The following is an 11,651-nucleotide window of genomic DNA, read 5'->3' as shown; positions in this document are numbered from 1 at the left end:
AGTAATAATTAGGGAAAAAAAATACTGTGTGAAGAACAAAGGATAATAACAAAGACAGTATTGCTTCTGTTGTTAAAATACTGAGATAAAATAAGACTAGACTTATACCATCCCAGTTTTCTTTACAAATGGCATGGATTTAAGACTTTGATTAATCTCTTGTTTGGCTTTATCACTGGCTCTTTAAAGAATATTCTTGCCAGGTCATGTTCTGGAAAAAAAGGCTTCTTTAAAAAAATCCTACCATAACAAAATTAAAAACAACAAAGGTATCTCTGTATGCACCTTTTAATAACACAAGTATCAAACATATCAAATGTAATGTACTGTCATGTATGCCTCTCTCCAGATGAAGACTTCAAAGGTTGTGCTTTGACCTAGGGCGAGTTTGTTGGGGGCGGAGACGGGGAATATTTTCTGGAGAAGTAGCATGATCCAGAGGATAAAACACTGGACTGGGTGTCAGGAGACTTGGGTTCAATTCCTGGCTCTGACATGTAATCAGACATTTTACCCTTCTGTGCCTCTGTTTCTCTCCTCCCACCCCTTTGCCTATCTAGAATGTGAGCTCTCACTATGTGCATGCACAGCGCCTAGAGCAATGGAGCCCCAATCTTCTTTGAGGCCTCTAAGCACTACTACAATACAAATAAATAATAAAAAGCTTATTCTGCACCCAACCCAAGGAGAATATTTCAAAAACCACTGTACGAGAATGCAAAACAACTCTTTACCCATTCCTTTTTTGTTCTGCCAAAACCACAAACAAAGCAAAAATAAAGGTAAAAATAGCTTTTAGCTTTACATTCCTAGTAGAACTTTGATGGCAACCACAAACAATGGATTATATATATACACACACTTTTCTTTCCAGCTAATAAAATAAACCATTCATTCCTTTCCAACAGACTATATATTCCAAACATATTTCATGTACATTTAAAATACTGGTTATTTCCCCAATCACATTAATTTCCTTGTTAAAAAGCTACAGTAAATAAACCTAATAGTACCTTGGAACTCCTATGGTACCTTTCATCCAAAGATCTCAAAGCACTTACCACACATTTATTAATTTAGCATCACAGCTGTAAGTAGTAGATTAGCATTACTGTCTTTATTTTTCATGTAGGTAAGCTGAGGCACAGAATGGTTATATGACTTTTAACAAATCACTGGGAGTATTAACACTGATTTAAGAATGCATCATTGGTAGAGGTGGGCATAGAACTCTGGAGTCCTGACTCACAACCCCTTGCATAACACTGGCTCCCTTAGCAGGTTTATAGAATTTAAAAAAATCAGGGTAAGGATAAGTGCTGTTGTTTTTTCACGTGACAGTGGAGAGCTCTGGGAAGTAATGAAACAAAATTAAGTATAGGCATAAAGAAAAATGTAAATAATTAAACAAATTAAGGAAGCTATCAATTATCTCCTGTTACACAGAGTTCAATATGAATTGTGTCTATAAAAAATTCTCTGTTAAAGCAACACTTTAGAGACTTTTAATTCATAGTGTGAACTATTTTCTGGCAAACAAAATTTGTTCTGTGAATGTGTGTTCTTTAAAGGTTTATTTTGTCACCTCTTCTCCTAGATTTATTATTATTGTAGTCTCTCAAAGGTCACAGTCAGGACCATCTCCCCACTGTGTTGGGCACTTCAGAAATGCGCAGGAAGAGACAGTCCTTGCCCCAGAGAGCTTACACCCTCTCCCTCCCACAAACTTGCCTCCTTCTTAAACCCAATATTGGAAATGCTAATCTCTTTATTTTCCATATTTGGCCAAAGCTAGATCTGGAATTAATTACAGCCACTCGCAGTTAAATCCAAACAACATGAAGGTTACAGTATATGAGTAGACCTTTGTTGTGTCTTACATTGGATCCTATTACTAGCTGTGAATTTTGATGTACTTACATTTTAACTCAAGCTCATAATTAGAAAATGGAAGGTTTTATAATGTAATTATCATTTCATGCAAATGACGGAAACTACTCAAGTCTTTTTCCCTTCCGAAGAAATGCTGTTACTTATGGGTTTTTTTCCTTCTGTCGCTGAGCCCCCAGTTCATGACTTTGAAATGATTTACATCAGAGATACTTAATGATTCTTCCTATTTCCAGATACATTACCCTTGTACCCCTTTTGCTTTGTGGTTTGAATAATGCCCAAGTTTCCACATCTGAAGTGAGTCTCATGTTTCTCTTTTCTTTTTGTTCAGTCTTTGTTTATAAAGTGCCCAAAATTATTGGCAATTTGATTCAAACCACATGAGCCCAGGAGAACCTTAACAGAGTGTCCAATTCCTGCATTTAGACATGCTATTAAGGCACCCGCATTTCTAAATTGGACTCTCATGTATCAATTAGTATTTTTTGAGCATTGACAGTATGCTTCACTTTGTACAAAACAGAGGCAGAGATGAATTCCGCCATAAGAAACTTTTGTTCTAAAATTCAAGTTTCTTTCTAAATATATGCAACTATACTTTCAATTATATAGCACCGAGTTGCTGAAACCCTTTATTGTACCAACTGTTGGAGATTCTTGAGAGCATTTTGCATACAAAATTTTACGCATGCTAATAAGAAATACCAATTCCTTTGCATTTCTATTATTTATTCTTTCTGTAGGTGGTGTTCTAGACAAATAAAAAGACAGGTTCCTGCTCTAAGGATCTTGCAGTCTGAGGACTTGATCCTGTAAATATTTATTAGCAAGCGTAGGCTTACTTCCATGAGTAACTTCATTGAAGCAAGCACTATGCCTAGTAGATTTATAGTAGTGAAGACACAGCACAGCCAAGGATGGCAAACAAAGGAAGATGGTGGGGGTTGGGAAACTGCAAGCATTGCAACTGTGGAAGAATATATATACATATTGTTAAATTCCTTTTTTCCTTTTGGAAGTACTTTACTTTAAAGGAGCAAAGTCCAGATACAGAACAGAAGAAGCAGAGTGAATATTAGGAGAGGTTGTTGGAAGGCTAACGGAAAGAAGTGTCTTGAGGAAGAATTTGAAGGCAAATAAGGTATGGCATGGGATCAAGGAGAATATTCTAGGCACAGGCATGGTTTAAGAAAAGTTGCAGAGACCAGCAGAGGAGTGACAAGCCATACTGCTCTGGCAGAACACAGGGTGTGAGCTGGGGACTAACTCGGAGATGATATATAGGAAGGCACAGAGCTGGTATTGCTCTGAAGGTAAGAATGTAGAGTTTAAATCTGATGTGGAATGAGATAAGAAGCCAATGCAGAGATTCAAAGGTGATGTGTGGGTGACTGGAGGAGTAATAAGCAAGAAAAACGACATTTGCTGAATCGCTGTGGATAGATTGGAGAGGAAAGATGTAAGAATCCTGAAGGTCAAAGAGGAGCAGGTTGTCACAGTTAAAGCAAGAGGTGAGTTGGGTAAGAACCAGTATTTTAGCAACAGAGATGAAGAAGAAAGGACTTATTGTGGAGACCTTCTAGAGAAATAAACAAAGATCTAGCAGCAGCCTGGATGTGGTGGGGAAAAGAAAAGGCAGTTCAGGCATGACATTCAAGTTGTGAGCCTATATGGCTAGTTTGGTATCTGTTTATCTGAGAGTCTCTCTGTCTGTGGGTTCATATCCTAATCATGATCAGCAGAGGCATCTGTGCCACCTCAGGTTAAATGGGAGGAAGTAGTTCGTAGAGTGTTCTCTTTGACTTAAGGGTGCATTTGTCATAAAAATTTGTTAATCTTCTTTTAGGCATGACAAACCCCACCTTTGTTCATGGTCACTTGGGGTTGGGGAAGGGTTGATTTGAGAGGTTTAGATGTAGGAAGATGGCCATCTGCTTGAATTTGTGTATTGAATCCAGTAACTTGAATTTCTGTACTTATTGCTGCTATTTAAGGGGTATGAAATTTGGTGCAATAAAATTCGACAGAAATCAATATGCAAACAAAAAGATGAGAGTGGTGGAACTATCAGCTTTGACAACAAAGGGAGACAGAGGCTTTTGGGGAAAAGTTGAAGATACGGAGTTCCATCTTAGCTCAATTTGGTATGAGCTGATAACTAGACATCCAGGACGGAAGTTCAAACAAACAGTTATAGATGCTAGACTGATAGCAGGGGGAAAGGTCAGGGGAATGTGAGGTAGATATGGGAGCCATTGGCAAAGAGGTGGCAATTAAAGCCATGGGAGCGAATGAGGTAATCCAGTAAAAGAGCATATAGGAAAAACAGGAGGGACACCAAGGACCCAGAGTGACACCTGGGATGGAGAGGAACCACTGAGTAAGAAGATAAAAGAGCATTCAGGAAGAAGGGACGATAATCAATCAAACCCAATACCAAGAAAGTCCAGGGAGGAGAGGGTCAAAGAGGAGTAAAATGCTGGCTCTTCTGAAGACTGCAGCAAGATCAGGGAGAATTAGCACAGAGAGCAAGCTCCTTGCTCTTGACCAGAAGCAGGACATTAGTAGGTCTCAGCAGAGTGGAGGGGATGGAAGCCATATTGCATAGGATATCTGAACTAGAGCAGTGAAAACTGAGGCAGGAAGAGCAGACTGCATGTTCAAGACACTTGGGACTGCAGAGGGAATGAAAGATAAGAGTGAAAAAAGGTGGGAAGTGACAAGGTTGATGCAAAACCTAGATTAGAATGGGGAACACGTCAGAATAATAAGGGCTCATTTTTAGGTATAATTTGCAGCAATGTAAGAGCAACATTCGTCTGTAGAGCAATTCTTCAAAAAAAATAAAAGCCAAATCAACATTTTTCAGTTTTACTTCAATGGCACAAATCATATTTCCCCCTTGCCCTCTCCCTTGAAGTAATTATTCATTTGTGAAACTATACAAGGTCAGCTATGAGAAAAGTGTAACGGTTAAAAACTGATGCACTGGGTTTGCTGTTAAAAGACATACAATTTTGAGACTGTTAGGGGCATTCAGTATGTGTTGTAAGCATTTTCTCTTGTAGTACAATATAAATAATAGCTTACCCACCCACATGCAGTACATGTAACATGTGTTGAAGACAAATTGATTAAATAAATTCTCTTGTCATGGAAAATAGTGAGAACAACATGTTGATGACATTGAAACCATAAAAGATTATATTTCGAAATGTTCCAACATCTTTGACACATTAGTTCTGTGATTCTAACATCACTGGCATGAGATTCCTATTTTTCAAGCTTAATAGTATCCTCTTCCATGTTTTTTCTTACAATGTAAACAAAAATGTTCCTATTTTGGACTTTTCTGTGTTGTCTATCCCAATTACACAACCTTAGTGTGTGGGGTCCAGTTCTGCCTGTACCTATGTTTTTCCCCTGCCTACTTTAAGATGACAAAAGCCATTCTTTTTGTGTCCAAAAAATGAATAAATATTTTCATCCCCAGAGTAGTCTTGCAGGCAAGTTACACATAAATACATAACACTAGCCTTGGTCTGAAAATGGGATCTTCCACTTTAAGAAGGACAATCACTCACTAATACTGCCCGTCATACTTGGGAGGAGCTTCCCTCATGAACATCCACAAAGCTACCTTATTGTCCTCCTTAAAACTCTCCTTTTCCATAATGCCTACAAAAAACCTGACAACAGCTAGGGAGTTGGTATGATGAAACCATTGACTCTCATGCTGATCATTGTTGCCTTGTTTCTTGGTACTCCCCTATCTGTATCTACCTGCTGTCTCATCTTCTACTTACTTTTTAAGCTCATTGGGGCATGTTTTTGTTCTGTATTTGCCCAGCACTTAGAGCAATGGATCCTGATCCATGACTGAGGCTCCTAAGCAGTTCCACAATACAACTAATAATAATACTAATGCCCTTGTTTATTTTAATAAGCCACAAAAGCGGTCTAGTAAGCTTGTATGTAGAGCTGTGTAAAACCCACTTAATTCAGTGTGAGTGCATTTTGCAACCTTAAACCAGTGGATTTTTTTGTACCCATCTTAGCTCTGTTGGGTTTGCTTGGCATTTCAGATTCACATAGAACCAAAATTATAGGATCAACCCATATGAACCCCAGATACATGCAACTGGTGAGTTTTGCCACAATTGCTTTTTCAATCCTCAGCTATTCACTTTTCTTCTAGCAGGCCCCAGAACTCCCACCTCTTACCTTTGAAGTATTTTGAGAGGGTTCAGGTGGAGCGACTTCAATCCTTCTCCTGTTCCAACCTATTCATAAAAGGACAGCTGCTCCGTCTTTCTCCCTACCTTACAAACAGAAGTTCAGGGAACACAAACTGGCTTGGCTTAGGGTTTTATTGTGGGCCTCCCATATAACTACATACCTGTGTGAGGAAAGGACATCCTGTGTAAGTCAAAGGGAGCTACTGAACGCTCAGCACTTTTCAAGGTCAGGCAGCTGCCTCAATAGGAATTTAGGGCCCTGATTTTAGACTCCTATTTTTTTTTTTTTTAAGTCTCTGCCTGTGTCAATAGTGTAAACTATAGTTAAGCCTTTAGCCTTCACGTGTGTGGAAACACTATGCAGACAGAATGAAAGCCATAGAAAAAGCTGGAAGAAAAGCAGTACAAAGATTTTAAAGTTCTTGATTAAAACCCTGGCTGTCAATGGGAGCTTTGCTATTGAGCTCAATGGGGCCAGGATTTCAGAGTTTGAGTTGGGGCAATGAGCTGAGATAATCACTTGATAGGGATTAAATGCAACCATATGATACATGTAGCTTGGCACAACGACTTCTGCAACTGCCAGAATGCAGTGGGATTGAGTGGCCAGTTTCCTCTTCTGGTCTATGAGTTGTGAATGTGAACAGGGACAATATCTGGTGCTTCTAATATACATTATTTTTTTTAAATATCTAAAAGACATGCCTGCTCATTTATCTAGGTCTTCTTAAAATATATCCTGTGCCCATAACGTATCTGCACTTACTATAGATAATGGCTGTGCGCTGATATCCTCTACCAGGAATATGAAAGATCTGCACTGTCTGGGAAAATTTGCCCCTGAGTTTTGTAGAGAGCTTATTTATTCCCAGACAGGATTTTTTTTTTTTTAAACATATAGGGTAAAATCCTGCTGGTGTGTTGGGAGAGGTTCAAAGGAAGGATTCTCTTCCCTTTCTCTCCCACTGCACCCCACTCACAGTGCAGGCATCCAACACAGCATTACCCTGATTACTGGAAGGGGGAAGCTGGCTATCTCAGCTGGTGGTGTTCCACAGTTGTAATGGGAGCAGGTGGGGAGGGGGAAAGGAAGAAACAGTCAGCAGCTGCCTTTAGCAGCAGTCTCTAGGGGATTTAGAGGACCACAAGTTGCTCCTTTTTGGAGCAATAGTAAGAGTGCAACTAAACATGTTACCTGAATCATGCTAGCACTATGATGGCTCCTAGTCCTACTCAGCTGCTATCCCTCTCTACTTATCTTATTGTATGTCATGTTTCTACTTGTGGTAGCTAAGCTCCTCTGCCTGGGTACCAGTGGTTAAAGCACGAGATTCTTAGGTCAGTGATTCTCAGACTGGTTCACAAAGCAACGGCAGGTTTCAGAATAGCAGCCGTGTTAGTCTGTATCCGCAAAAAGAACAGGAGTACTTGTGGCACCTTAGAGACTAACAAATTTATTAGAGCATAAGCTTTCGTGGGCTACAGCCCACTTCATCGGATGCATAGAATGGAACATATAGTAAGAAGAAATATATACACATACAGATAAGTTGGAAGTTGCCATTCAAACTGTGAGAGGCTAATTAGTTAAGATGAGCTATTATCAGCAGGAGAAAAAAAACTTTTGTAGTGATAATCAAGATGGCCCATTGAGACAGTTGACAAGAAGGTGTGAGGATACTTAACATGGGGAAATAGATTCAATAGGGGTAATGACCCAGCCACTCCCAGTCTCTATTCAAACCCAAATTAATGGAATCTAGTTTGCATATTAATTCAAGTTCAGCAGTTTCTCTCCTTGGAATCTGTTTTTGAAGCTTTTCTGTTGCAAAATTGCCACCCTTAGGTTGAAGTGTTCTCCTACGAGTTTTTGAATGTTATGATTCCTGATGTCAGATTTGTGTCCATTTATTCTTTTGCATAGAGACTGTCCGGTTTGGCCAATGTACATGGCAGAGGGGCATTGCTGGCACATGATGGCATATATCACATTGGTAGATGTGCAGGTGAACGAGCCCCTGATGATGTGGCTAATGTGATTAGATCCTGTGATGGTGTCACTTGAATAAATATGTGGACAGAGTTGGCATCAGGCTTTGTTGCAAGGATAGGTTCCTGGGTTAGTGTTTTTGTTGTGTGGTTGCTGGAAAGTATTTGCTTCAGGTTGGGGGGCTGTCTGTAAGCGAGGACTGGCCTGTCTCCCAAGATCTGTGAGGGATCATTTTTTAGGATAGGTTGTAAATCTCTGATGATGCGCTGGAGAGGTTTTAGTTGGGGGCTGAAGGTGATAGCTAGTGGCGTTCTGTTATTTTCTTTGTTGGGCCTGTCCTGTATTAGGTGACTTCTGGGTACTCTTCTGGCTCTGTCAATCTGTTTTTTCACTTCAGCAGGTGGGTATTGTAGTTTTAAGAATGCTTGATAGAGATCTTGTAGATGTTTGTCTCTGTCTGAGGGATTGGAGCAAATGCGGCTGTATCATAGAGCTTGGCTGTAGACAATGGATAGTGTGGTGTGTCCTGGATGGAAGCTGGAGGCATGTAGGTAAGTATAGTGGTCAGTAGGTTTCCGGTATAGGGTGGTGTTTATGTGACCATTGCTTATTAGCACAGTAGTGTCCAGGAAATGGACTGCTTGTGTGGATTGGTCTAGGCTGAGGTGTGGATTGGTCTAGGCTGAGGTTGATGGTGGGATGGAAATTGTTGAAATCAGGGTGGAATTCCTCAAGGGCTTCTTTTCCATGGGTCCAGATGATGAAGATGTCATCAATGTAATGCAAGTAGAGTAGGGGCGTTAGGGGACGAGAGCTAAGGAAGCGTTGTTCTAAGTCAACAGCAGGTGCCATAGAAAGCTCCTTTTGTCAAACTGATGAAGAACCTATCAGTCCTCAAGCAGCCATTCTTCTGTCTATATGTAGCCTACTCCAGAATTCTTAAAACAAGATTTTTTTTTTTAAAGTGCATGCGTAAAGCAAGGCTCACATACTATGGTCTGCATACCTTTCTTGGGTTCCTCACAAATACACAGAATCACACAGCACATGCAACATTCCCTTCCCGGAATATTAACAAAACATCATTCAAATCTCCCAGCCCTCTTCCACAAATGCCACACTTTCTTTCTAAGACTTTCTCTTTCCTATGGTCTTTCCCAGCAGAGACTTCTACTCTTGCTCCCTGCATGCACCCACTAGGAGTTCCACCTGGGTAGGACAATGGGGTCCTCGATAGCCTGACCCTGGGCCTCTTCTCCACCCATGGAGACTCCTTTTTATAGGAAGTGTCAACTTAGGGCTGCAATCAATCACTTGACTTGAGCCACTGGGAAACTTTGTGACATGTATATTAAATGATATCTTGTGAAAAACAAAAGGCACAAGGATAAGAGGTATTTAAGATATTTTTGAAGCCTGATGATGAGGTATCTGTTTATTATTATTTCAAAAAGTCTCCAACTACTCAGTTAGCAACCCTTCCCACTTATACAGTGCCTTTTATAGGAGGATCTCAAAAGGCCTTTACAATCACTGATTGATTCACAACACCAGTGAAGTAGGGTATTATAATTATACCCATTTTACAGATGGTGGGGAGAAAGGTAGAGATGTTAAGGTCAAAAATGGGTGGCCATTCTTGGAAATTTTGTCTTTAATGATTTGCCCCAAAAGTCACACAATAAATTAGTAGCAGAGCCATGAACAGAAGAGAGTAGTCTTAACTCAGCCTTTTGCTCTAATCTCAAGTCAGGCATTCCCTTATCTGCGAGTTTCCTGGTCATGATGGGTTAATATGACTATATTGTGTGCTTCTGTGGTTTAATTGTTATGTTATTAGGGTAAGTAAAATAAAGCTGCAGCTTTTCTTTTGCCATATTAGTGCAGTTTAATTACATTTGGGAAAGGCGAAGAGGAGAGTGGGAGCTTGCCAGCATTAATGCTGTCTGTCATTCACAGCCCATTGATGACAAGGAGTTGAAAGCTTGGCAGTTACTCTCGTAATCAGCAACCTGGCTGATGACGAATGGAAAAGATTATGTGAACTATCCAAAAAGGGGCTGGGGGAAGTTCTCCAAAGAAAAAAACAAAAGAACAAAGGGGGAGGAGGGACCCAAATCCAACACTAAGGCCTTTGTGTACACTTTACATGAAAGACACTCCACAAAATAGTTGTAGTATTCAGTGAAAAATTCCATTAGAAACTATAGCTAATGTAGGATCCACATTCCTAAAAATACAAGTACAAATATTTACAGTTGATGGTTGCTAAAAGTAATTTAGAAATATACATTTTTTCTAACTGAAGAATATATCTTATTGATGAAAAATACAACTTGCCAATAATACAGATGGTCTTGCCTCATTTTTATTTTTCATTGCATTAGCAGAGGAATCTATAGAGCCTTTCAAAAATATAGCTCCTGGTTTTCTGAGATGAGAATGAATACTGTTATTTCCTTTCATTAATAATGACACAAAATAGGCAACCATCTGCTGCTCTGGGTACCTCCGACATTATTTTAAATAATACAAAAAGCCCACAGCAAAGCTCAAGAAAAACTCCAGCAAGACATAACCTCCTACAAAACCCCCTGGAGAGGATTTTGTCCACCAAAAGTCTGTGCCTGATTAATAATCACCCTCATCAAACCCTGTGTTAATGGGGTTTGTCTGGGTAAATGAGGAGGAGAATAGATTCCATTGTGGTTGTGGCTTATCAGATACAGTGGAGGATTTGGGATTTTTCTGCTTCACTTGTCAAAATCTAAGTGTAATAATACTTGGCCATCCCCTTTTACTGCACCTTGTAAAAGTATCAGCCACCTCTCACGTGCCATTTCTTGGCCTGGGTTGTCTTTGTGCCACCCTTCCTCAGTTTCTCCTCCACGCAAGCTTCTGAAACACTCCACAAAGGTTTATGTCCAATAACACCACTGTTTCTTGGGATCTCATTTCTTACTTTATGTTTGAGTTTATTTTATGTTATCTTCCACTCCAACTCCAAGCTGGGCACAGTCCCTCCTCCCTGAAAGCCTGCCTTTCTTCTTACGCAGCACTTGTTAGACTGGAGTTCAACCTTCTCCACAAGTCTCTGCTTCTATCTTCCCCTAGCTGACCCAAGGCCCTAGAAAGAGCTTCCTTACTCTCAAGTATCTGAAGGAACTATCACTACACATTTGTAGTGCCTTGTCCTTCCAAGGCTTTTCGTTATCTATGATAGGCCTGACTGGGTCCCCTGACCTTCATTCTCCCTACCTGGAGCAGCGAGTTAAGCTTTTCATAGGTGGACTGAAGCCCATCTCCCGGTAAGAGGACAGCCATCCTATGACACACCTCCATGATAAAAATCATGCTTGCTTGTTGGAGGTGCTGTCATGTAGTTACTACGGATACTGAGTATTCCAGAAAACTTTATATAATTGTTCTGTGGGATCCTAGATGCATGCCATTCAATTTGTAGCACAGATTATTTTTTCTTGTGCTTGGTTAGGCACGAGGCCTTACAATACTCACAATTACTGTACCAC

This window comes from Natator depressus, chromosome 1 (assembly GCF_965152275.1).
Source record: "Natator depressus isolate rNatDep1 chromosome 1, rNatDep2.hap1, whole genome shotgun sequence".
In the NCBI taxonomy this organism is placed as follows: Eukaryota; Metazoa; Chordata; order Testudines; family Cheloniidae; genus Natator; species Natator depressus.
This window is presented reverse-complemented; position numbering follows the sequence as displayed.